General features: G+C 42.5%; 1 non-coding gene and 3 pseudogenes across 1 annotated transcript; all 4 read right to left on the bottom strand.

The window, feature by feature from the left end:
• Positions 1-5,776: 5,776 nt before the first annotated feature.
• LOC148812050 (5S ribosomal RNA) lies at positions 5,777-5,895 on the bottom strand (annotated as a pseudogene).
• Positions 5,896-6,432: 537 nt separating this feature from the next.
• LOC148812051 (5S ribosomal RNA) lies at positions 6,433-6,551 on the bottom strand (annotated as a pseudogene).
• Positions 6,552-7,087: 536 nt separating this feature from the next.
• Positions 7,088-7,206, bottom strand: LOC148812052 (5S ribosomal RNA). The gene has a single exon (XR_016086361.1). It is a non-coding gene; the product is annotated as a 5S ribosomal RNA (ribosomal RNA).
• A 536-nt stretch (positions 7,207-7,742) lies between these two features.
• LOC148812053 (5S ribosomal RNA) lies at positions 7,743-7,861 on the bottom strand (annotated as a pseudogene).
• Between the last annotated feature and the right edge of the window lie 15,082 nt (positions 7,862-22,943).

Below are 22,943 nucleotides of genomic sequence, written 5' to 3' on the forward strand. Positions count from 1 at the left end.
TCTGTGTGTCGCTATGTTTCTGCCTGGGTCTTCTTCAGGCATTGTTCTGGGACACTGTGTCCATGCTGGCCTGTTTTTATCCTGTTTTGTAAGGGGCAGTGTGTTGTAGTTGTAGGGGGCTAGTTTGTATCCTATGGTCTGTGCTCCTTCTGTACGTTTCTGTATGAGTAGGTGCAGTTTCAGTTGGTGAATGAGTTTCTGCTTTCCCTGGTGGGGATTATGCATGGACCATTAACATCTCAATAGGCAATCAGGGTCTTTTGTTTTCCTCCCTAGTAGGACTGTGCAAGCTGTGCGAGTTTCCATAGCTGATTGGTTTCAGTTATTCGTCTGTTTGTTGCGTGTTAGTATGGTGAAGAGTTCCAGTCCCTGTAGGATCTGGCTAGTTAGGAGAGGGGAACAAAGCTCCTTCTCCCAGATTTTATCCGAGAGGGGACCATCTGGCACAAGGTGAGCACTCTCTTCCAACGACTAAAACCCTCCCGGTTTTTCTGATGTTCAGGTCTTGTGTAAAGAAGTCTTTTGATCCACTCCCTTTCCTTTTTCTTTGTTTCTATCTCTGTCCAGTTGGGGTTGCTTTCCAGTCCCGTGGTTCCTGATGTACATGTGTTGTGTCAGCTGGGTTCGGATGGAGTTACCCGTTCCCCCCACATAGGTCACCCCGCACTTTTTGCACTGGATGCTGTAGATGGCGTTATTGATGTTTTCTGAGAGTGCCCTTTGCAACTGGAAGATTTCTTTAGTTTCTTTGTTTTGGATCATTGTTTTCTGTTATGAAATGTTTGGCTCTTGGTGTATATGATCTGTTGTGTACAGGTTTTAGCTTGCTTTGGACTAATTAATGCTGAAGGTTTTTGTTTTTTTCTGTGTGCAGATATGATTTTGTGCTCCCTTAGTATGTTTGTGTTTTCTAATATCATGGTTTTTGGTTGGTTTTTATGCTGAGTTGAGAATATGATGTGTTGAGGGGTATTTTTCTGTCATCTGGAGTTTTTCTATTTAGAAATGTTTGTGCCACATTTTTGAGGAACCTTTGTGTGTATCTTCTCTGGCATAAAGCTGGGAAGAGTGTGTATTTGGCTTCCTCAAAGTCTTGTTGTTGTGTACAGATTTTGTGGAAGTGTAGGAGTTGTGATTTTACCAGTCCTTTTAAAGTATGTTTTGGGTGGAAGCTATCCTTGTGCAGTAAGCCGTGTGAATGTGTCTTTGAAAAATACCTTGATGTCCAGTTTGTCTGTGTTGTTGAAGGAAGAAACCTTGTATGTGGTGGTGTCTAGGAAGTCTATCAGGCTACCATGCTTGGTGTATTTGAGTTTAATGGACCTGTGGTGTGTGTTGAGGGTGTTAATGATTTCTTGTAAGGCTTGATATGTGCTGCCTATATGTTTATTTTTTATATCTTTGCCCTGGGATGGACTGATGACCTTTCCAGGGTGTAGCCTCCCATGTGTCTATTTCTTGCCACGTTTTAAAGTGGAGTTACAATCTTACTATTTTTACAGTTTTAAATTGACATTTACAAATGTATATTGAAGCAGCTACCCACCTGAACTAAACTATGTCAGCATGTGTAGTCTGCAAAGGAACAAGTAATAGGTTTATTCCATACTGAAAAGAGAAGAGAGAAAACTCAATGTTTCGGCTGTGAAGCCTTCTTCAGGTGTGAGAAAGACAGGGCAGATTACAAAGATTAAATAGCACAGAAGAACAAAAGCTGGGAGAGGGGAGGAGGCAGGAGCAGCAGAGAGGCCACACAGGAAGTGCAAAATGGAGAGAGGTGAAGAAAGGTGTGAAGTCAAAACCTGCAAGAGAATAGAGAAGATTACATTAAAATAAGTCAGTCATTGAGAGATCCTGGCTATTTGAGGTGAAAAGAAAAACTATGGGCTTGGAGAAATCTTTAACCTTCCCAGCCCTAATATGTTCTCTGAAGCATTCTCCTAGTCTCCTTTCGGTTTCCCAAATGTAGATAGCTGGGCATTTTTTGCAAGAGATACAGTAAATGAGATACAGGATGTTGTCAGGGTTATCTGGAATTGTCCTGTGATGCCCCGAATGTCGTTAGATATGTATTTGCCAGTGATGCAGCGAGTGCTATTGCAGGGGAAGGTGCTGAGTGTGAGGGAGCTGTGAACAAGAAGCTTATGTGGTGGTCAGCGATAAGAGATGATTGGGCAGTCGGAAAAAAGAGTACCAATGGAGGGATCGTCCTGTAAAATGTAGTCATTGTTAATGATGGTCCTGGGGATAGAAATTGGGTTAGGGTGGTAGGGAAGCACCGAGGGAATGCAGTTGTGAGACTGGGAGTTCCTGATTGAGTTGATGATCCGAGGGCTGTTTTTGGCCCGGGAGTAGAATAAAGCGACACCTTTCATCAAACATTTTGACAGGTACCACGCCCCCTTTTTCAGCCAATGGGAGGCCGCCATGGGCAGATGTCCTGCCCCCTTATCGGCCAATGGTGCAATGTTATGGGCGGATGTCCCGCCCCCTCGAGAGCCAATGGTGTGTCATAATGAGTGTTGTTGTCCCGCCTTCCACCCCTAGCAGCCCCAGGCCTCAGGGTCCAAATGCCCACCACCGCATCCCCTTCGATTTATAAATAAGTGTGTGAAAGAGCGTATTAGCAACGAGGGATGGAAGGTGATCATGTCTGCTGCAGGTTTGAATGCAATCTATTATAACCCTAGGGAATCGGCGGTGTGGGAAGTCTGGTGAGTGCCGCGAGTTTCTGGGATGTGAGCGCACGCACGCACGCACACACGCACACTGACTGACTGACTGACTGAGTAAAGTGTCACAGAAAGAACTCGCAGGACAAATAGCATGTGAAATGTGAACCACTTTATTTCATCAGTAGGTTTTAAATTACAGAAACATCCCAGTATACACTTTTAAACTTTTCACACACATTACAGACTACTGCTTGCAATCGCCAATTAAATGTTGGTGCAGAAAATTAGTTGTAGCTATCGCCCCAACATTGTTCAGAAACTCAGCAGCATCTGAAAAAGCATTCATAACGCCCTTTCTCTCGCCATTTCTATAGCCGTGAACACCGAACTGGGCGACCCTAACAGAGCAAATAAATTAGCCTGAGTGATCAGAGGGACGGTGTTACCACAGGTTCTATGTAAAATACGTTGTAGTTTTGGAATACACACCGCTGAATCCGCCAGGCTTCAGTTTCTGATCTGAAAACATCAGAATCGCAGTAATTTCACTCATGTTCTTTACATGCACATCTATCTCTTTAACAAATTCAAGGACATTAGCATTCAGTTAATTGATTTTTATTTCAAGCTTTGCAGAAAGAAGAGTGTAAAGCACTTTTTGTAAGAATTCTTACATATACATTCGAAATTTTTCATTCTTCTCACGATGGCACACCTGTGTCTGTAAAACAGAGTGAAAGCTCTATTCACATTGCGAGTATTTCACAGCCCTGGTTTTACATAGATCTTTTTTCTTTTCTGTAAAAATAAGTATAAATAAGTATAAAATAAGTTTTGCAACGCACCAAAAGTCACGTGTAGTATTTTTCCATCTACCTTTACAAGTAAGGAGCGTACATACTCATATGGCGAGCGGTCGTCAATTATTTTTCTCAGCAAGTGCTTTATACTCCGCTCAGTATCATCTGTAAAAGTATAGGCACCCAGGCCACTGGCGATGTACAGAACAGCCGATAAAATTCGGGCTAAACTGAGACACTTATAAATTTCTAATGCGGCAAACAACACATCTTTGTACTGTAACATGACCAGGGGAAGGGTCATTCATAACAGGTATTTTCGGAATGACCTACTTAAAATACTAGATATGGACCTTAGCAAAATGGCTGCCAAAAAGAATCAGCTGACCGGTACATGGAAAGGGTCTACCCTGAGAAACAATGAGACACAGCTGAGCCGCATCAGGAACCAAAATATAAGTGCCCCGGAGGCAGTGAACAGGGCGGAAGCCGATAAGGTGAATGCGGTTTGGAGGAAAAGAGAGGAAAGAGGTGTATGTTAAAGATCGGGCTAAAGAATAACGGACTACTGAAAGGAGAAAAGGTTTATGGTTTTTGGATTACGGACACTGGATAAGGATACATCGCGGATTGGCTTTATTACGGACTTTTGGAACTCGGATAGGATCAGGATTAAGGGAACGGATTACGGACTGTATTTGGAAGATAGTTGGAGGAAGAAAAGCCACGAAACTCAGGAAAGAAAAGTGTGGTGTGAGTACTACTTTCATTTACATAAACTTTCCCCCGGAGACACCACAGTACCCATCCGCGCACCCGACAACTAGGCATGTGTGACCCCGTTGACCTGGATGATTAATCAAACGGGCCGCGCATTCGTCAACCACAACCCCCTTTAAACAATGGTTGAAGGTGCAACATACCACCGACTTTACAATCTGATCCATAGCATCGGGCTCATTAGAGCCATTGTTAGCTAAACTAGGTTGAACATCATCATTAATCACATTTTGGCGAACACACATGAACAGACACGAAACATTCAAGCTTGATGGTAGTTTGAAGATTGATGCGTCGACCTCTTCGTTATTCTATTAAAGGAAAAAAGAAAACGAAGGCTTAACAAAATAAATAGGCATGCTTTTTACCTAAAATATTTACAATTGTAATGCCTCTTTTGTGTTAGAGTTTTTCGTTTGCTTCGAATTTGCTGTGGTTTAATATTTACCATTTGTAGCAACTCTTCATCAGTCGTTGATGGACCCCCAACACCTGAATCACCGTCAGAGTTCACATGACAGCCACTGTCACACACCACTGAGTGCTGGGTCAGCTTTTGCTAAAAAGAAGACAAAGTGTTGAAAACGAAATACGCTAAACGCAGATTGAAAATACAATTCCACTATCAGAAAAAATATTTTAGCAACCTACTTCTTCAGTTTGCATAGCAGAGGAATCCGATGATTCTCTACTCAAAGAAGCCATCTTCGCAGCAGTCAATATCGGGGCCTGACAGCTCAGGTGTCACACTTCAAAACCGGCAAGTCGGCTAATTTAAGCATAAACTCCAAATTTGTAACCATGCCTACATAGCTCAAGACATTTTTCAAATGGTTGTGATGTTTTAGAACGCCCCACCATATCCTCCCGCCCCAAAATCACACGTGTTTTATCGAGAGTGAAAAGTAATCACGTTGAATTAAAATATGTAAGCTTATTTCAATGACAAATTCTCAACAACTTTTCAAAAATTTGAAATGATTTTCCACGTACCGTGAACGTAAAGTCTTTAACCTTAAAAATATTAACATGCAACCCAAGCCTCAAATGATGTGTGTTTCTCTAGAAAAGAAATTACATTGAATCAAAAAATGTAAAACTTATTTTATCTTTTGAGAAGAGCGTTGTAGGGCAGGTCTTTATATTTTAGTGGATAGGTCATAAAAGTGTTAAAATAATTGAATAAGACACATTTAGCAGCGATAACTTATAAGCACGAGCAAAAATTGATATTTATAACGCTTATAGATTTTAACAATATAACAGACTTTACTAAAATGTTTACTTTTAAATTAAATATTACATCACAACATGTCCACACCCAGGCACCTGCCGTTAAAGGTTATGGGATGTAGAGATACAGTATATAAGGTTCATGATGAGAATAAAAAACGCTCACGCTAATACACAAGCACCCGTGTCTCGCCAAAGCTGACAAATAAACAGACGGACAAGCCGCACTGCACGTGTGAACAGGGGAATGAGCGAGCGAGCGGGGATAGGGCGCCTCCTGCGCTTAAAAGCTTACAGCACCTGGTATTCCCAGGCGGTCTCCCATCCATGTACTAACCAGGCCCATCCCTGTTTAGCTTCCGAGATCAGACGAGATCAGGCATGCTCAAGGGGGTGTGGCCGTAAGCGAGAGCAGGGCTCGCTGGCACCCTTCTTATAGAGAGGACAGCTCCGTCACCTCTTTTACGACGCTGCTTTTTTTCCCTTGCGTTTTTCTCTTCTTCCCACGTTCTCTCTCTTCACTGCCTTCGTCCCCGCTCTATTTCACTTCAGCCTTTCACTCTTGCTTCCTTCCAATGAGGACGGAGCTGCGGGAGAAAGGGCGCTATAGAGGATCGCTGTGGAGAGCTGCTGCTGTGCTTTGCAATCTGAGCTCTGTGGAAAACGATCTCAATACAATTCTGAAAAACGCGACTCCCCGAACGCCAGCCGAACAAGTCTCCACAGCCGAAGCGCTGTGTCTCTTTTCAGCTGGCGATAAACCTTTCCTCGATCCTTTGCGGACTTGTAAAACTGTTCATGATCAGAATAAAAAACGCTCACGCTAATACACAAGCACCCGTGTCTCGCCAAAGCTGACAAATAAACAGACGGACAAGCCGCACTGCACGTGTGAACAGGGGAATGAGCGAGCGAGCGGGGATAGGGCGCCTCCTGCGCTTAAAAGCTTACAGCACCTGGTATTCCCAGGCGGTCTCCCATCCAAGTACTAACCAGGCCCATCCCTGTTTAGCTTCGGAGATCAGACGAGATCAGGAATGCTCAAGGGGGTGTGGCCGTAAGCAAGAACAAGGCTCGCTGGCACCCTTCTTATAGAGAGGACAGCTCCGTCACCTCTTTTACGACGCTGCTTTTTTCCCTTGCGTTTTTCTCTTCTTCCCACGTTCTCTCTCTTCACTGCCTTCGTCCCCGCTCTATTTCACTTCAGCCTTTCACTCTTGCTTCCTTCCAATGAGGACGGAGCTGCGGGAGAAAGGGCGCTATAGAGGATCGCTGTGGAGAGCTGCTGCTGTGCTTTGACATCTGAGCTCTGTGGAAAACGATCTCAATACAATTCTGAAAAACGCGACTCCCCGAACGCCAGCCGAACAAGTCTCCACAGCCGAAGCTCTGTGTCTCTTTTCAGCTGGCGATAAACCTTTCCTCGATCCTTTGCGGACTTCTAAAACTGTTCATGATCAGAATAAAAAACGCTCACGCTAATACACAAGCACCCGTGTCTCGCCAAAGCTGACAAATAAACAGACGGACAAGCCGCACTGCACGTGTGAACAGGGGAATGAGCGAGCGAGCGGGGATAGGGCGCCTCCTGCGCTTAAAAGCTTACAGCACCTGGTATTCCCAGGCGGTCTCCCATCGAAGTACTAACCAGGCCCATCCCTGTTTAGCTTCCGAGATCAGACGAGATCAGGCGTGCTCAAGGGGGTGTGGCCGTAAGCGAGAGCAAGGCTCGCTGGCACCCTTCTTATAGAGAGGACAGCTCCGTCACCTCTTTTACGACGCTGCTTTTTTCCCTTGCGTTTTTCTCTTCTTCCCACGTTCTCTCTCTTCACTGCCTTCGTCCCCGCTCTATTTCACTTCAGCCTTTCACTCTTGCTTCCTTCCAATGAGGACGGAGCTGCGGGAGAAAGGGCGCTATAGAGGATCGCTGTGGAGAGCTGCTGCTGTGCTTTGACATCTGAGCTCTGTGGAAAACGATCTCAATACAATTCTGAAAAACGCGACTCCCCGAACGCCAGCCGAACAAGTCTCCACAGCCGAAGCGCTGTGTCTCTTTTCAGCTGGCGATAAACCTTTCCTCGATCCTTTGCGGACTTGTAAAACTGTTCATGATCAGAATAAAAAACGCTCACGCTAATACACAAGCACCCGTGTCTCGCCAAAGCTGACAAATAAACAGACGGACAAGCCGCACTGCTCGTGTGAACAGGGGAATGAGCGAGCGAGCGGGGATAGGGCGCCTCCTGCGCTTAAAAGCTTACAGCACCTGGTATTCCCAGGCGGTCTCCCATCCAAGTACTAACCAGGCCCATCCCTGTTTAGCTTCCGAGATCAGACAAGATCAGGCGTGCTCAAGGGGGTGTGGCCGTAAGCGAGAGCAAGGCTCGCTGGCACCCTTCTTATAGAGAGGACAGCTCCGTCACCTCTTTTACGACGCTGCTTTTTTTCCCTTGCGTTTTTCTCTTCTTCCCACGTTCTCTCTCTTCACTGCCTTCGTCCCCGCTCTATTTCACTTCAGCCTTTCACTTGTAGCGGCAATGGTTGTTAATAAGACAGAATTAAGTGTTGCTGTGCTTTTTCTAATGAGGCCCCATCTCTCTCTTCATCTCTGTGGTGCAGCCACAGAGAAACTATTCATGCAGGCTGATTTAAAGATGTTTTCTTTTGATAAGGGACAGCTCCCAAATGGGGATGCACTAAGCTAAGCCTGGCTATCATGATCAATGGTCATCCATTGGCGCCTATCTGTCTAGGGAGTGCCAGATGGACATCTGGACTACATTCCTAAGTGTCAGGAGTAAGTGACTCACATCTCACCTTGATCAACCAATCAGGGACTGGTAGGGCCGAGTAACCCACGTGGGACTCTGATGCCCATGGAACTTTCAGCCAATCGACGAGCTGAAGTTCCTCCAGGTAAAAACAGGCAACACAGAGGGCCTGAGAGACTATTTCCTGGACTTTTCTAAAGGGAATTCAAAGGAGAATTCCAGGGCAGGACGGCCCAGGAGCAAAAGGCTCCCAAGGGCAGGACATTCTCGCAGCGCGCCTCTTGACCATCCTGAGACTCAGCCCGGACAACCACGGAACGGCCAGTGTGTCCGAGTGCCAGAACTTTCCTTTGTTCTAAGAGTCTAGAGCGGAGGTTGCCAGAGAGTAAAAAGAGGATCCACCTGAGGTTAGCATCAGCAGCAAGCCTTGTGAACAGATCGGAACTGTGGACAGCTGAATCACTATTCAGAACTAGCGCTTCATCAGGAATGAACCGGTCCTCTTCCTGACTTGCTGGGACCCACAGTCATCTTTTCTCCTGTGCACAAACTTTGCTAGTTAAAGCCAACACTAACTAGCCGGTCAGTGAGCATCTGCAGCACAGCACAGCCTGGCACGGAGCCAGAGAGCCCGCAGGAGATCTGAATCCCCAGAGATTGGATGAGTATTCAACTTCAATGCATTACTGCTCGAGAATTCAATTGTTATCCCAACCAGTTGATATCAATTTAATTCCTAAGAGTTATGTACTTGTTTTGAGTATCTAATGTAGAAGTTATAACCAAGTTCATTTACAAAACGGTCTAAATGAATGATATACTGAACGTATGTCCTCTTGATATATGTAACTCTTCGTAACTGACTGAATATATACCTTTTGTATTCTGATAACCCTCTCGATAAGATCTGTTAGGTTTACATGCATATTCTATGTATTAATAAATGTATCCTCGTGTATTAGTACCTGTGTGTGTGCGTTGTTTGAGTTATATCGCATGGTTGGATTCTAAAGCCATCAAAAGAATCAACTTTGTAATTTATGGCTACAATTAATAATTGTCCCCGTAAATGCCCAAAACCTACAGAACTGGTGCCTCGTGAGAGCACACTACACTGTGAAGGGGTAGAAGTTTGTGACTTCCAGGTGTTTCCAGAAGGGAGAGGTGGTGTGTGATTACAATGGCAAGGTCATCACAAAGACAACTGCTGAAGCTCACAGATGACAGAGAGAGACATGAGATGTCTTTTCTTTTCAGATGAACCTGCACAAAAACTGTGCATTGATGCTCGTGAAAAACACTGAGCCTGCCTCCCGGATAAGGAGGCAAATCGGAAGATGGATAAATCAATCAAAGAGAAAAGACAATGTAAGGGCTGTAAGAAAGTCATTTATAATCAACGAACAGTCTGTCATAATTCTGTCTGTGACAAAAAGGGACATTGTTGAGGGGAGAAGAGCTCCTCTGTGATTACAGCATTTCCAGGAAATAATTTCAAGGTGAAGGACAAGCTCTGGAGTGGTTGGTTCACTGACCATTTCCAAAAAAGAAACTAAGTTAGTATATTAAAGTGCATATTTTGAAGATATTCATTTTCTTGTATCTTGGAATTAATGTAAAAATTATATTCGTGTTAATGTCTTGAAAATAGCATTTCTCATTCTCATCAGCAAGGATATAAGAAAAGATGGAAAGATGGCGACGGTTTACAGAAACCTCTCTCGTTGTGTGTCTGTTTTAATGTTTATTTATACGTTAATACTCTTGTTTTGTGTTGGACGCTCAATGTCTGTCATTACTTATGATAGACAAACGCTTTTAAACCTGAGGACAGACTCCTTAATGTCATCAAACAACTTTTTTCACGTACCGGACCCCACCTGCTGGATCGGACAAAGATGCGGCAAACAACAACAACAGGTGGGCAGACGCCGGGGGAGACGAGGCGGCGTACTAGCGCGACCACGAAGGCGTCCGCACAGACCACCGCTGCCGTCTATTTTGTTAGCTAATGTTCAGTCACTGGACAAAAAGATAGATGAGCTACATTGTCGGATCAATGCGGAAAGGGACCTGAGGGACTGCTGTGTTTATGCCTTCACTGAAACCTGGCTGAATGCATGCGTCCCGGACACCGCCATCCAGCCAAAGGGGTTCACCGTTTACCGCATGGACAGAAACCACCAAGCAACCGGCAAACACAAAGGAGGAGGCGTCTGCTTCCTGGTCAACAGCAAGTGGTGCACCGACGTGAAGGTAATCTCTAAATCCTGCTCGCCGAATCTAGAACACCTGACCATAAAATGTCGACCCTTTTATTTGCCGAGGGAGTTTTCCGCCACTATCATCACAACCGTTTACATTCAACCTCAAGCCTGCGTGGAAGCAGCACATAGCGAACTCCACGACATTATCAACAAGCACAAAAACTCCCACCCAGAAGCCGTCTCAATTGTAGTTGGCGACTTCAACCACTGCACTCTGAGGAAAGTACTGCAAAAATACATTCAGCATGTCACAGTACCGACAAGAGGAGACAATATTTTGGATCACTGCTACACAACAATAAAAGGAGCATACAAAGCGCTTCCCAAACCGAGTTTCGGTAAGTCGGACCACATCGCTCTCCTGTTGCTTCCTGAGTACAAACAGAAGCTGAAGACCTCCCCCATTGCGAACAGGTCAGTGCGTTGTTGGTCTGAGGAGGCGGAAAGCAAGTTAATAGACTGCTTTGATAGTACAGACTGGGACGCATTCAGAGCTCCCGACACAGATTTAAATGAGTATACGGACGCGGTCACCAGCTATATTAAATACTGCACCGACATTTGTGTACCAGAAATGAAAATTAGGTCATTTCCCAATCAGAAACCGTGGTTCAACAACGACATTCGCAATAAAATAAAAGATAGATCCATCGCGTTCAAATCGGGGGACAAAGAGCTGTACAAGAAATCACGGCATGCATTAGAGGAAGCTATAAAACGCGCCAAACGGAGCTACAGAGTGCGGCTTGAAACGCAGTGCGCTGACACCCGGAGGCTGTGGCAGGGATTACAGTCAATCTCAGGCTACAAGGGCTGCAGCCAGGAGATTGACACGAACAACGCATCCCTGCCTGACGAGCTGAACCATTTCTATGCCCGCTTTGATGCTCTGAACACGGGCAATGCTGAGAAGACCCCAAGTGTGCAGGGCGAGTTTGTTCTGAAACTCTCAGAGCAGGACGTGCAGAAGACTCTGAGCAGGGTGAAAATCCGTAAGGCTGCAGGGCCTGATGGGATACCACCTCGAGTCCTAAGGACATGTGCAGCCCAGCTGACCACAGTGCTTACGGACATCTTTAACTCCTCCCTGTCACAGTCCATGGTCCCCACCTGCTTCAAAAAAACCACTATTGTTCCAACCCCCAAAAAGGCAAAAGTGACATGCCTGAATGATTACCGCCCAGTAGCATTAACATCTGTGGTGATGAAATGCCTGGAGAAGCTGGTGTTGTCACACATCAACTCCTCCATCACAGAGTCCCTGGACCCCTTGCAGTTCGCCTACCAGAACAACAGATCAGTGGATGATGCTGTCTCCCTGGCTCTGCATACAGCCTTGGAACACCTGGACACTAAGAACTCGTATGTGAGAATGCTGTTTGTGGACTACAGTTCAGCATTCAATTCCATCATACCCAGTCAACTGGTGACAAAGCTCAGGGGATTAGGTCTGTGCAACTCTGTCTGCAACTGGCTGCTGGACTTTCTTATCGAGAGACCACAGGTGGTGCGGATAGGCAATAAAACATCAACACCACTCACCCTGAGCACTGGAACCCCACAAGGCTGCTGTCTGAGTCCAAGGTTGTACTCCCTATTTACTCACGACTGCACAGCAAGACACAGCAACAACCGCATCATTAAGTTTGCCGATGACACCACTATAATAGGACTGATCAGTGATGATGACGAGTCCACTTACATGGATGAAGTTGTACAGCTGCTTAGGTGGTGTCATAGCAATAACCTGGACTTGAACATAAAGAAAACGAAAGAGCTAATAGTGGACTTTCGGAGACACAGGCCATACACTCACAGCCCACTCAGTATTGATGGAATGGAAGTGGAAACAGTCACCAGCTTTAGGTTTTTAGGAATTCACATCTCTAAAGATCTAACCTGGACTGTGAACACTGACTCTATCATGAAGAAGGCTCAGCAGCGCCTTTATTTCTTGAGGTGCCTCAAGCGATGGGGGATGCCAATACATGTGTTGGTGAACTTCTACCGCTGCACCATCGAGAGCGTCCTCACCAACGGGATCACCGTGTGGTATGGCAACACCTCTTCGCGAGAAAGAAAGGCACTGCAGAGAATGGTCAATATGGCCCAGAAGATCATCGGCTGCGGTCTCACCGAGATTAAACAGCTCTATGAGGACCGCTGCCGTGGTAGAATTCTGGCCATCACAGAGGACAGTCACCACCCCGGGCATGAGCTCTTTACCCCACTGCCCTCAGGCAAGAGATATAAGAGCATACGGACACTTACCACTAGATTCTTCAATAGCTTCTATCCACAAGCAGTGAGACTGGCGAACACATTTAGCCATCCCCCTCGGACCTCACCTACACCATCACCATCTACCTCTTTATGATTTCTTATCTATTGCACATCTCCAGTCATTGTTTACACGTCTGTATTGTTTACATTCAAACTGTCTACATGTTTACTTGCACATTGTCTATTGTTTGTTTGTACATTGTCTTGATGCACTGTTTGCACTTTGTCTTGTTTTTTACACTTGTTTTACAATCGAGAGACTTTCTGTGAGTAAGAATGCCATTGTACCAGTACCGGTTACATATGGCAATAAAGTTCAAGTTCATAAGGAAGGGATATGGATCTTGCAACTTCTTAAAAGTTGTAAAAGTGATTACCATATTGCCAGTGGTTTATATTTAAAACCTAAAGATTTTAAATTGAATCTTTCTTAAACAAAGGACATTTTTCACAGGAACAGCAGCCTAAATCAGTCGATGACTGTAAATATGACAAGCTTGTGATAAATTGTAAAGTGCAAAACAAAGTTGTATTGTTTTGGTTTTGTCTTCAACATCATATTAATAGGCATGTTATTTTTTGAGCAGCTGCCTGCCATTCACCACCAGCCAAGATGCCACGAGGTACATGAAATGACCCAGAAGTACTTAATGATACAGAAATATGGGGGGAAAAAAAAGAAGACAAGAAATATCCATTAACACGTGCATCTAGAACCCAGAAGACGGGTGATGATCAGCATTTCAAAAGCAGACACTGGAGGTTGAATTCAAGTTTTAACAGTGATTGTCTATGTTTGGCTTCAACACAAATCATATTAATATGCTCACATTATTCATTTGTACAAAGTCCCCAATATTCATTACAGGCGACGTTCCCAGGAGTACACACGACCCAGCCAGAACGTGGCTAGCTGACGTGCAGTGGACCTCAGGGAAAGAACTCTTGCCCACACGGATGTCTCTGCTCTGAAAACCACTGGATAAAGGTATATGGCGGTCTGTTCTCAGCTGTTGATTTTGTGAAAAATATTGAATATGAAAGATTGAAGTGTCACTATTCAATGAAGTTCAGACATAAGTATTATGTTGAGAAGCTAGATCTGTTCTACTAATAGCTTTAGTACCTTAATATTGTACTGTTTGCTCTGGTTTTCAGACATCAGTCCAAGATCATTGGTGGGTTAATTGATTTCTGGTAAGATTGGCCCCACGTGTGAGTGTGTGTTTACATTTCTATCTGGCATCCTCAAAAGATGGTTTTGTTTCCTTTTCTTAATTGCTCTTGATTACTAGAGTTTATTTGGCATGATACATTTGTGATAAATGCTTTTTCTTTGTGAATAGTCTTATTTTAATCTACATAATGTCAATGAGTTAGTACCTTAAAGAACAAGCAGTAAAAGAAATGACATTTCAGGTTTATTAGCTAAAGTTTTTATAAGTGAACTGAGATTCCTTTACAGTGCAGAGACCCATCTTTAATATGCTGTGTGTGCTCATAATGGACTTGAAATTTGTTTTTGTCACAATGTAAAGGTATAATAAATAGATAATATACTCTATTTATCAAGACTTGACTATTTTAATTCCATACTTCCATTGACTGCTTTGGAATGCATTCCTTACAATTTTCCTAAATAATCATTGTCTCACAGTGTAGACCTGGGTGACATAACAGGGGTCAGGGCTGTGTTGACTGGAGGTTTGTGTAGACTGGCCATTGTCTATGTGAGACTGTGGGATCACTAGGGGTTCCCCTCCCCCCCAACACCTGTAACATTGTCAAGTGGTATAATTACCTACAAAAGCTAAAGTTTCCTCCATTAAGGGGTCACTATTTGTTACATTCTGGCGGAACAAGAGACAAGATAAACCTCTCACTGTCACTGACGGAGCAGTCCGGGACACTCTATGCTAGATTGGACTATTGTCTTTGGAAGATGGGGTCACAGGTGATGAAATAGACCACAGTGGCAGTCCTGCCTAGCTGTTATATCACTGACAGACTCACCCACACATTGAGAAGAGAGCACTGGTTTCTGTGCAGAAAGCAGAACAACTCACTTTAACTGGTCAATTAGGTCTAATGAGTTTTATTGCCCTTGACATCTAACTTACTCCAGCCACCCTTGTGGAAACAACCCCTAATTACTGTTCATGAGCTCCTGGCCACACTTGTTCCCAGTGGAACCAACCTGGAGCAGCAGAACAGAGGTTTTTGTTTCTTTAAGTTGTCTGCTGTTGTAAAACAAGTCATCCCTTAGGAATAAAAACTCTCCCTCTAGTCTGGTTGCTATCTCCTTTATTTGCCCCATATTCCCAGGGCAAAGCAGCTGAGTGATCAAAAGCTGAACTGCAATTTCACTGAATTTCACACTGGGTTACAACAGACCCTGGTGGGAGAATGGGCAGGAGAGGGCCGGTTGTGCTCCTGAACTAGTCCCCTCCTCTCCTACTCTCGTATTTGCATCACAGTCTATAAACTCCAGCCCTATTGCTTTTCTTCCAGTTCATTTTTTTTTAATACAGCTCGTAAATTATGTATACTCTTGTGAAGTATCAAGAAAGCACTCTTATCTTTATTTCACGTACAGTATACAGGAGACTGCTTGATAAAAAATAAATAAAAGCGCTATTCCCGACGGTCTAGCACAGTAACCACAACTCAAATAACTTTAACTAGAGGAAGAAATCCATCTTCTGCTCAAAAGGAAAAAAAAACATTGAAATCATAAATCTCCAACACTGGCTGAAGACTCTGTGTGTCCGTGCTCAGCGGTTATATAGGACAGGACTCAGCGCGCAGCAGGTGCGGCTCATTGCTCTACGCTCCCCGTGCGGAATGCGCGTCTCCTCCTTCCAGACTAGTAACACCGCTGCATACATCCCTCTTAAATCCCAGAAACACAGAAACTCCGGGGTGTTTCTGTGAGTCAGTACTGGGTTTCTCTGTTCGAGGTTACAAGCAGAAACAAAAAAAGCGCTGAAAGCAGGAAGTTATTTCTGCTCGTAGGCATAAACGTGTAAAAATAAATTTTCTGATTCCTAAAACCCTAATAAAATCCATCTAAGTCTCCCTTTCGTTCCCAATGCACATAACTGAATATAAACCAGTCAAGTTCAGGTACTTTTCTGATGTACAGTATCTGAATAGTTCTGGCGCGGCTGTTGTAACAAAGATACTTACGAACTTTTTTTTTCCATACGAGCTCTTGCCGTTTTTAAAGTGAATATTTTTTTGAATTCGCTAAATCACACGAAACACCAACATCACTTATCGTAAGCATCTGACCAATTACATTCCTGAATGTTAAACCCATTTAGTATTTATTTTTAACTTGTTTTCTTTAAATGACTGTTAACTTAGTCCGGATCGCGGTCACCGAGGACCACTTCTGTCTCCCCAGATGACACTTTTTATTTTTAAGATAAACGCGAGATAAACAACGTTTGTTTGAAACCGCTCCACAAATTTTCTCACATGCACGTATTCTCAAATATCACCACAACAAAACCATAAAGTTTGTTTCCACAGACATGACACTATTATGCAATAAACCAATAAATTAATGAACTAGCAGAATCCCAATAAAAACACACGGCAACCCGGCAAGCACAGCATGTCAATATCATACATTTTTACCAACAAAACCGCAAAAGCAAAAACCAGCAAATATATATATATATCCCATGTTTTTACCTTATTCTGGAGCATGATATATATCCAAAATAACCCAGACTAGTTTATCTCAAGAGCTAGAGACTAGTAAACGTTACTGATTACGTAGTAAATGTTTGAAGAACGAGCGCCAGAAATAAGGCGATTTGATTGGTAAAAACCGCTGTCATTCTTTGTATTTTCAGCCATTCAGAGCCCTTAGGGGGTGAGACTTCCTCTAGAAGCTTCAGGCTGCATTTTTAGCTGTCAATCATTGACTCAGAAGGGATAATCAATCAGTTTTTTTTTATCAGTTTCTTATCAGTGCTCCTTTTTTTCACACCAGAAGGCAACTCTGAGGTTTTTTTTCATTGCATAACAGCAGATAAAGGCTCTCTAGCAGTGTCTTAAGGTTTTTATAGCAATTGCAATGGTTTTTATTCTTATTATTTTCTATATTTTATGATTTTTTATTATAGGCGTGACATTTCATTCCAGGTCCAGTCTTCACAAAACATGATGTAGAATTTTTTCTAATTGATCAATTTGTCCCAATTTTTTATCCAAGCTAGTAGCCACCTAGAACAAGGTTTTCAAATCATTCCCAGGCCCTTGACATGCATATAGTTGAAAAATCTGACCTCTGAAGACCAAAAAAAAATGTTCGCCAGCTGTTTTTTTTGTTTTTTTTTCATATGTTTGTCTGCTGAGTGAACACATTAAGCAATATAAGAAATTTGACTATTCACACTCAAAGCCAAGGGGGTTAGCTTCAATTTAAGACCTGAACCAGGCTCCTGCTATGTTCTGCTGCAGAGATATAACAAATGTTTAAGGGGGAGGAAATTCCAGGCGGACATTGGCTAAATATGTCACTGGTAGTAAAAGGTTAAGTATTCTTGCCATTTTTAGCATATTGTAAGTGGATTTTTTGCAAACATTTTATTTTTTAAATCACATGAAACACAATCAACCCATTGTAACTTCACATTGATAATCCCTGAGCTTTATAACTGTGTATTATTTCTTTTTACCTTGTTTTAATATTTTTTTTATTATTTTTGCATTTTACAGAGCTTTTTAATATATTGTGAGCATTTTAGTGTCATTTTAAAATAGGACTATCAATGCTCCTGACTTTTAAACCTGTATTTATTCTGACATTATTCTCTCCACCTGCAGATGAGGGAGGTATTTGATTTTAAATTTGTTGATTTGGGGGGGAAATATACATTCATTTCCTTGTATCACCAGTGGAAACTTGGCATTTTTGGATGAATTGCAATCTTTACTGCAAGGCCTTCAGACTGATATAGAAATGACTGGAGATTTAAATGACACATTTGATAAATCAGACAGGAACAGCATAACATCTAAAATGGCAGATGTACTCTAAAGTACTGAAAAATTTCCGGCACATTCATAATAAATACAATTTATTTAATTTAAAGCATAAAATTTGCTTTAAAAAGAAAACCACAATTTGTACGATATCATATTTCAATATCGACGTTCAGATGAAGAATTTGAGGATTTGAATATCAATGGAGAGTACATTGATTTTGGGACAATGTTTGCATCTGAATAATCCTCCCTCCTGGAAAGAAGGAATAAAAAGTTTTCAGTGTCAGTCTTTGGGATCCCCCCCAAAAAACGTGCAAATTTGTTTCCGATGTATTTTGGATAAAGATATAACTCTCATAGAAGATACATTTTATCAGTTGAATGCAGTCGATACTTTCGACTTTTTATATGATGATAGGACCTACATTTAGGGCTCAGTACTGATAACACTGCTGCTATTGATGGAGTAGAAATAAGTGATGTACTGGCAGTTTTTTTTTCTGAGGCAAGAGGTCCTAGAACACCTCCTATAAAAATGTTAAGATTCAGAGCAAGACATATTTTTCCACCTCACCTAATGCTATTGCACTAACGAGGCTGAAGTTGGCTTCTTATTCGCGAGCTGCTGCTTTGCGTTTTTCGTTCCATCTTAAATGCTGCTGCTATGATGTTATGTCGTCTTTCGCCTGTAGATGGCTCTCTACAGTCGTTTTTAAAAATACTTATCCGGATGTATTACTGTACATTTCCACAGTAAAGGTGAATATGTAAGTAGAGACTGTCCAAATTGCATTTTTGTATGAAACACATTTCAGAAACACAACTCACAATAAAACAAACTGGCATGTTATACCACGAGTAAATAAGACAAAGGCAAAACGTAAATTCACTGGCACTTTCTGCATATTTTCCACGACCTTGCCTTCTGATCATAAAAAGTCTCAAACTCTTGCATTTTACAAGAAATTTTAATATAGCAGTTTTAAATGGGACATTTAGAACATGGCATATGAGACTATATGGTTAACTGAGGATGAGCAGAGGGTGATCGAACCTACCTCCTGGTTATAAAAATGTCTAAAAATTCTGACACAGATGTGAGAGACACAATGGAAAATACTATCAAAATCCTGAACTTCAGGACATTGTACTGTACCGTTTTTTAAATACGACCCTCTGAACATGGCATGAGAGAATACATTGTCAAATGGTAAATGCAATGTTTGCTATATTGCTAGGGCCCTCCCTCCTGATTTTAAAATCGTCTCATATTTCTGACATCAAGGTGTGAGACACAATATAACAGACTGTCAAAATCCTGAACTTCAGGACATTTTATGGTACCATTTTAAAAATATGACCCTCTGAGCATGGCATGTGAGAAAATGGCATGTGAGAATGCATTGGGAAAAGGTGAATGCAATTTCTGCTGAATTGCTATGGGCCTCCCTCCTGATTACAAACTCGTCTCACAATTCTGACACTGAGGTGTGAGACAACGTGTAACAGACACTATTAAATTGTGAAGTACAAGAGATTATACTGTTACGTTTTTTTTTAATATTGACCCTCTGGCATGTGAGGACTTGTAGTCAACAAAATAGCACATATTCTGCCAATTTGCTTTGTCCCTCCTTCCGAGTTACCAAAACATCTTAGTATACCGACACTAAGGTAAATGTCTCTAAATCCAGAAGTTAAGTTGTCAAAGTATATCGGAGTCAACCGATACTGATCAGGTTCTGCTGATGCTGAGCCCGCAGCCTTCACCATAAGGTCCAATTCCCCAAGCCTACTGACCTTATATGTCCATCCCTTCTCGTCAAAATTTGTATTTTCACAGGGTACCCTTCAGAAATTGCAGTATAGAATGAAAAAAACTCCAATAGATATCAGCCACTGTTGGCGATTTTCCTTTAAGATAGATAGATAATACTTTATTAATCCCGTAGGGAAATTGACAAATGATTCTCCAGAAATTTTACGGAGTGTATCACTTTCACTGAGACCGAGAAGTGTTAAGCTGTACATGAGTCTTTGTGGCTCGGTTGTTAACCGAAAGGGTGGTGGTTTGAGACCTCCCAGGGACGCTATGAGCCTTTTAATGAACACACCCTCTTCACTTCATTTCTCCATGGCCGGTCTTGTACCGCAATCAAATACAGAGCCCGTAGGGGGCAGTAAGCCCGCATATATAGCTCACTGTGTATATAATGAAGAAGCGGAGGTTAGTTTCTCATCTGCATGTTGCAGAGCCTTATGCAACTCGTACCAACAGTTGGGGTTTGATCCCTACACTGCTATTAGTTGAAAGACCATTGTAAATGACGTGTAACAGATTTATCCAGCTGGCTTTTATGTTTCATACTAAATTGCTATCTTGAAACCAAAATAATTAGAAATATGGAACACAACTGTTGTTCCCCATGAAGGAAAGCTGTTTTACACTGACGTCACTCCTTTTTATTTCATCCAGATTTTAAAAACAACTCCGCCCTATCAAAGGAAAATGTTACACAAAAGTTGGAAAGCACACTCTGAATCCAGATGTATATTTGATTTCCGCAATCCGTTCAAGGCTGCCTATGTTAATCGTAAGTGTATAGAAGAAACATTTAATATATTGTTCAGTTTAAATCAAAATGCTTTACTACTACAAGAGAGAAGTATAGTATGGAGGATGCGACAAATGTGTGATTTCTTGGAAGAAAACTACTTTTCTTTGCGTTCGAAATTAATCGAAACAATTGACACACAAACCCTTTGTCTTTTTTAAAGAGATTATATCTTTAAACAGACAAATGTATAAAATGTGTTTTTTTTACCTAGAGATTTTGGACAGGGGCGATGTATTACTAGTAGAGGCTGCTGACTAATTAACACTGTACTGTCTGGAGATCAGCTCCATTTGCAATAAAAAAACGTGCGTAACAAAGCTGGAGAGCAGCTGAACTTGTGCTCAGTAGTCAGTATGGTGCTGAGGGTTCAATACTGGCGTTGTTGTATTAGCACAAGCTGCACAGGCTCTGAATCAGACCATTTCAATTAGTCTGATCAGTGCAGGACAAGTTAATGTAGAATTATTGCTTTGTCTGTCTCTTGTTTGTATATAAATGAATGTCTCTGACAACTTAATGTTAGTTTTTAATTTAGTTTTACGATGTAGGTCATGCGTTGATATATGACATGTCTCATTCCTGATTCAGCTCATGCTCCATAGGAGAGAAGAGATTCCTCCTGTTTCTCGTACAACCATATCAGAACAAAAGCCCGTGTCACCCAGCTCTGATTCAAGATCGAGTTGCATCTTTAACATTTTGTTTTTGTTTCTGATCATAATTTTCTTTAGTTATGATCAATATTGAACTTTTTCTAAATAAAACAAAAATAATCAAACATGCAGGCAGATTTTTGAAAAGTATTAGGAGTTGACAGGGCGCTCCTTCGGAATAGTCGTCAGAAAATGTGAGGTAAGGAAAGTTACGTAAACTCTCACACACAGCATTAAAGATTGGAATCTGATCATAAAAAAACTAGCTGTCTCCCCGTCGGTAATCAAACCCCGGTTTCCCGCGTGACAGGCAGGGACACAAACAACATTACTAACTAGGAGCGCTTGCTAGCCATTAGGAGGCATTTACTCTTAAATATGTTACTGTTTTGGGTTTCGACTTTAATTTTCCCGATACCAGTTTTTTACAAAAGTAAAGGCACACGGCACATCACGTCTGAGTTTAGTGACAACTACCTCAGAGATTGTAAGCTGGGTAGTTTCAGATCAGATCACTTTTTTTTATCAAAGGTTCAAGCAAACCCGAATACTTTTGCAAGAGACATTTCAGAATCCCAGTCAAATCCAGTACGATTGCTGGATCCTTCGTATTCGACTGAACTATAGCACAGATCTGCAGTCCACCATTAGAATACTGCGGGTGTGTTGTAAAAGCCATACCGCCCAAAATAGTTCTAAAACAGGAGATGCATCCTCGTTTAGGAAGGTGGTATAAAGTGAAATGGTCTGGGAAGAGTCCTACGTTTGAACAGTTCAAAATAGACGTAAAGGGGTATTTATGGACTCTTTCGAAATGTAAGAACAAGCTGTGCGGACCTTATCTTTATTTACCTTGTGTAATCGTTTTTCATAAAGTGTAATTGTATTATAGCATGTGCCCCTGATGATTTTCTTGATACGTTATATGTGCTCTTGTTTGTATTGTATGTAGTTTTATTGTTCAAATAAAACGTAAAAGACTCAACTTTCCGGATGCGGCTGCTGTAAAAATAAAATGACATCAAGGGTGCTGTACGCAGAGGTCTGAAACCTGCTCCACAGAAGATCTTTATCCAGAGGTGTTAAAGAAGTCGAGATCTCGCCATGAGAGGGGAAGCATCTCAGAAAAAGCAGGTGCAGTCGGTTCCACGGTCATAACGCCACTAAGTCGGGCGACAAGAGCAAAACCCACCCGGCTTCCTCCGAGCAAGTAATGAGACAAAGAGACAGCACACAGCAGGTAGAGTGGCCGAGCGGTCTAAGGCACTGGATTAAGGCTCCAGTCTCTGCGGGGGTGTGGGTTTGAATCCCACCGCTGCCAGGTGCTTCTGTTGAGACCCCCTTTCAGCTGACTTCAGACGAAAGGGAGGGAACTGCTTTTTGGCAGTCTCTCGAGAAACTAAGCAAAGTGTTTAAAGATGCTTTCTCAGCTTGACATCAAGGCACAAAACAAGAACCTTCTTGCGTCCTCTCAACCCAAAAGCACTTTGCCACTTTTTGCGTTATGCAGGGAACGACGTCTGCCCAGATCACTTTTGTGTCAATGCAAATCGTAGTGTGCCCTCCGTTTTAATGTTGGCTGTGCTGGCGTGCTGCTTCTGTCTGTGAAACTTGAATGTTCTGCTTCTTCACACCGAATCGTTGGCGGGGGTTGAGCTTGTTAAATCTTTGCGCATAGCGCTCCTTTGGAAGTACTTTGTCCAAGTTCAAAAGCGATCGTGGGATTTACTTCATGCGTTCAAGAAGCATGCCTCGCACGACAGATTTAAATGGGGAATGGAGCCTGCTTCTTGCTGTTTTTCCTGTGGTTGCAGTTACAAAGTTGATCGTGCTTTCACATTCTGTTAACAGTATTCACT

Source organism: Atractosteus spatula, assembly GCF_055471065.1.
Source record: "Atractosteus spatula isolate fAtrSpa1 chromosome 10 unlocalized genomic scaffold, fAtrSpa1.hap1 SUPER_10_unloc_5, whole genome shotgun sequence".
NCBI lineage: Eukaryota > Metazoa > Chordata > Actinopteri > Semionotiformes > Lepisosteidae > Atractosteus > Atractosteus spatula.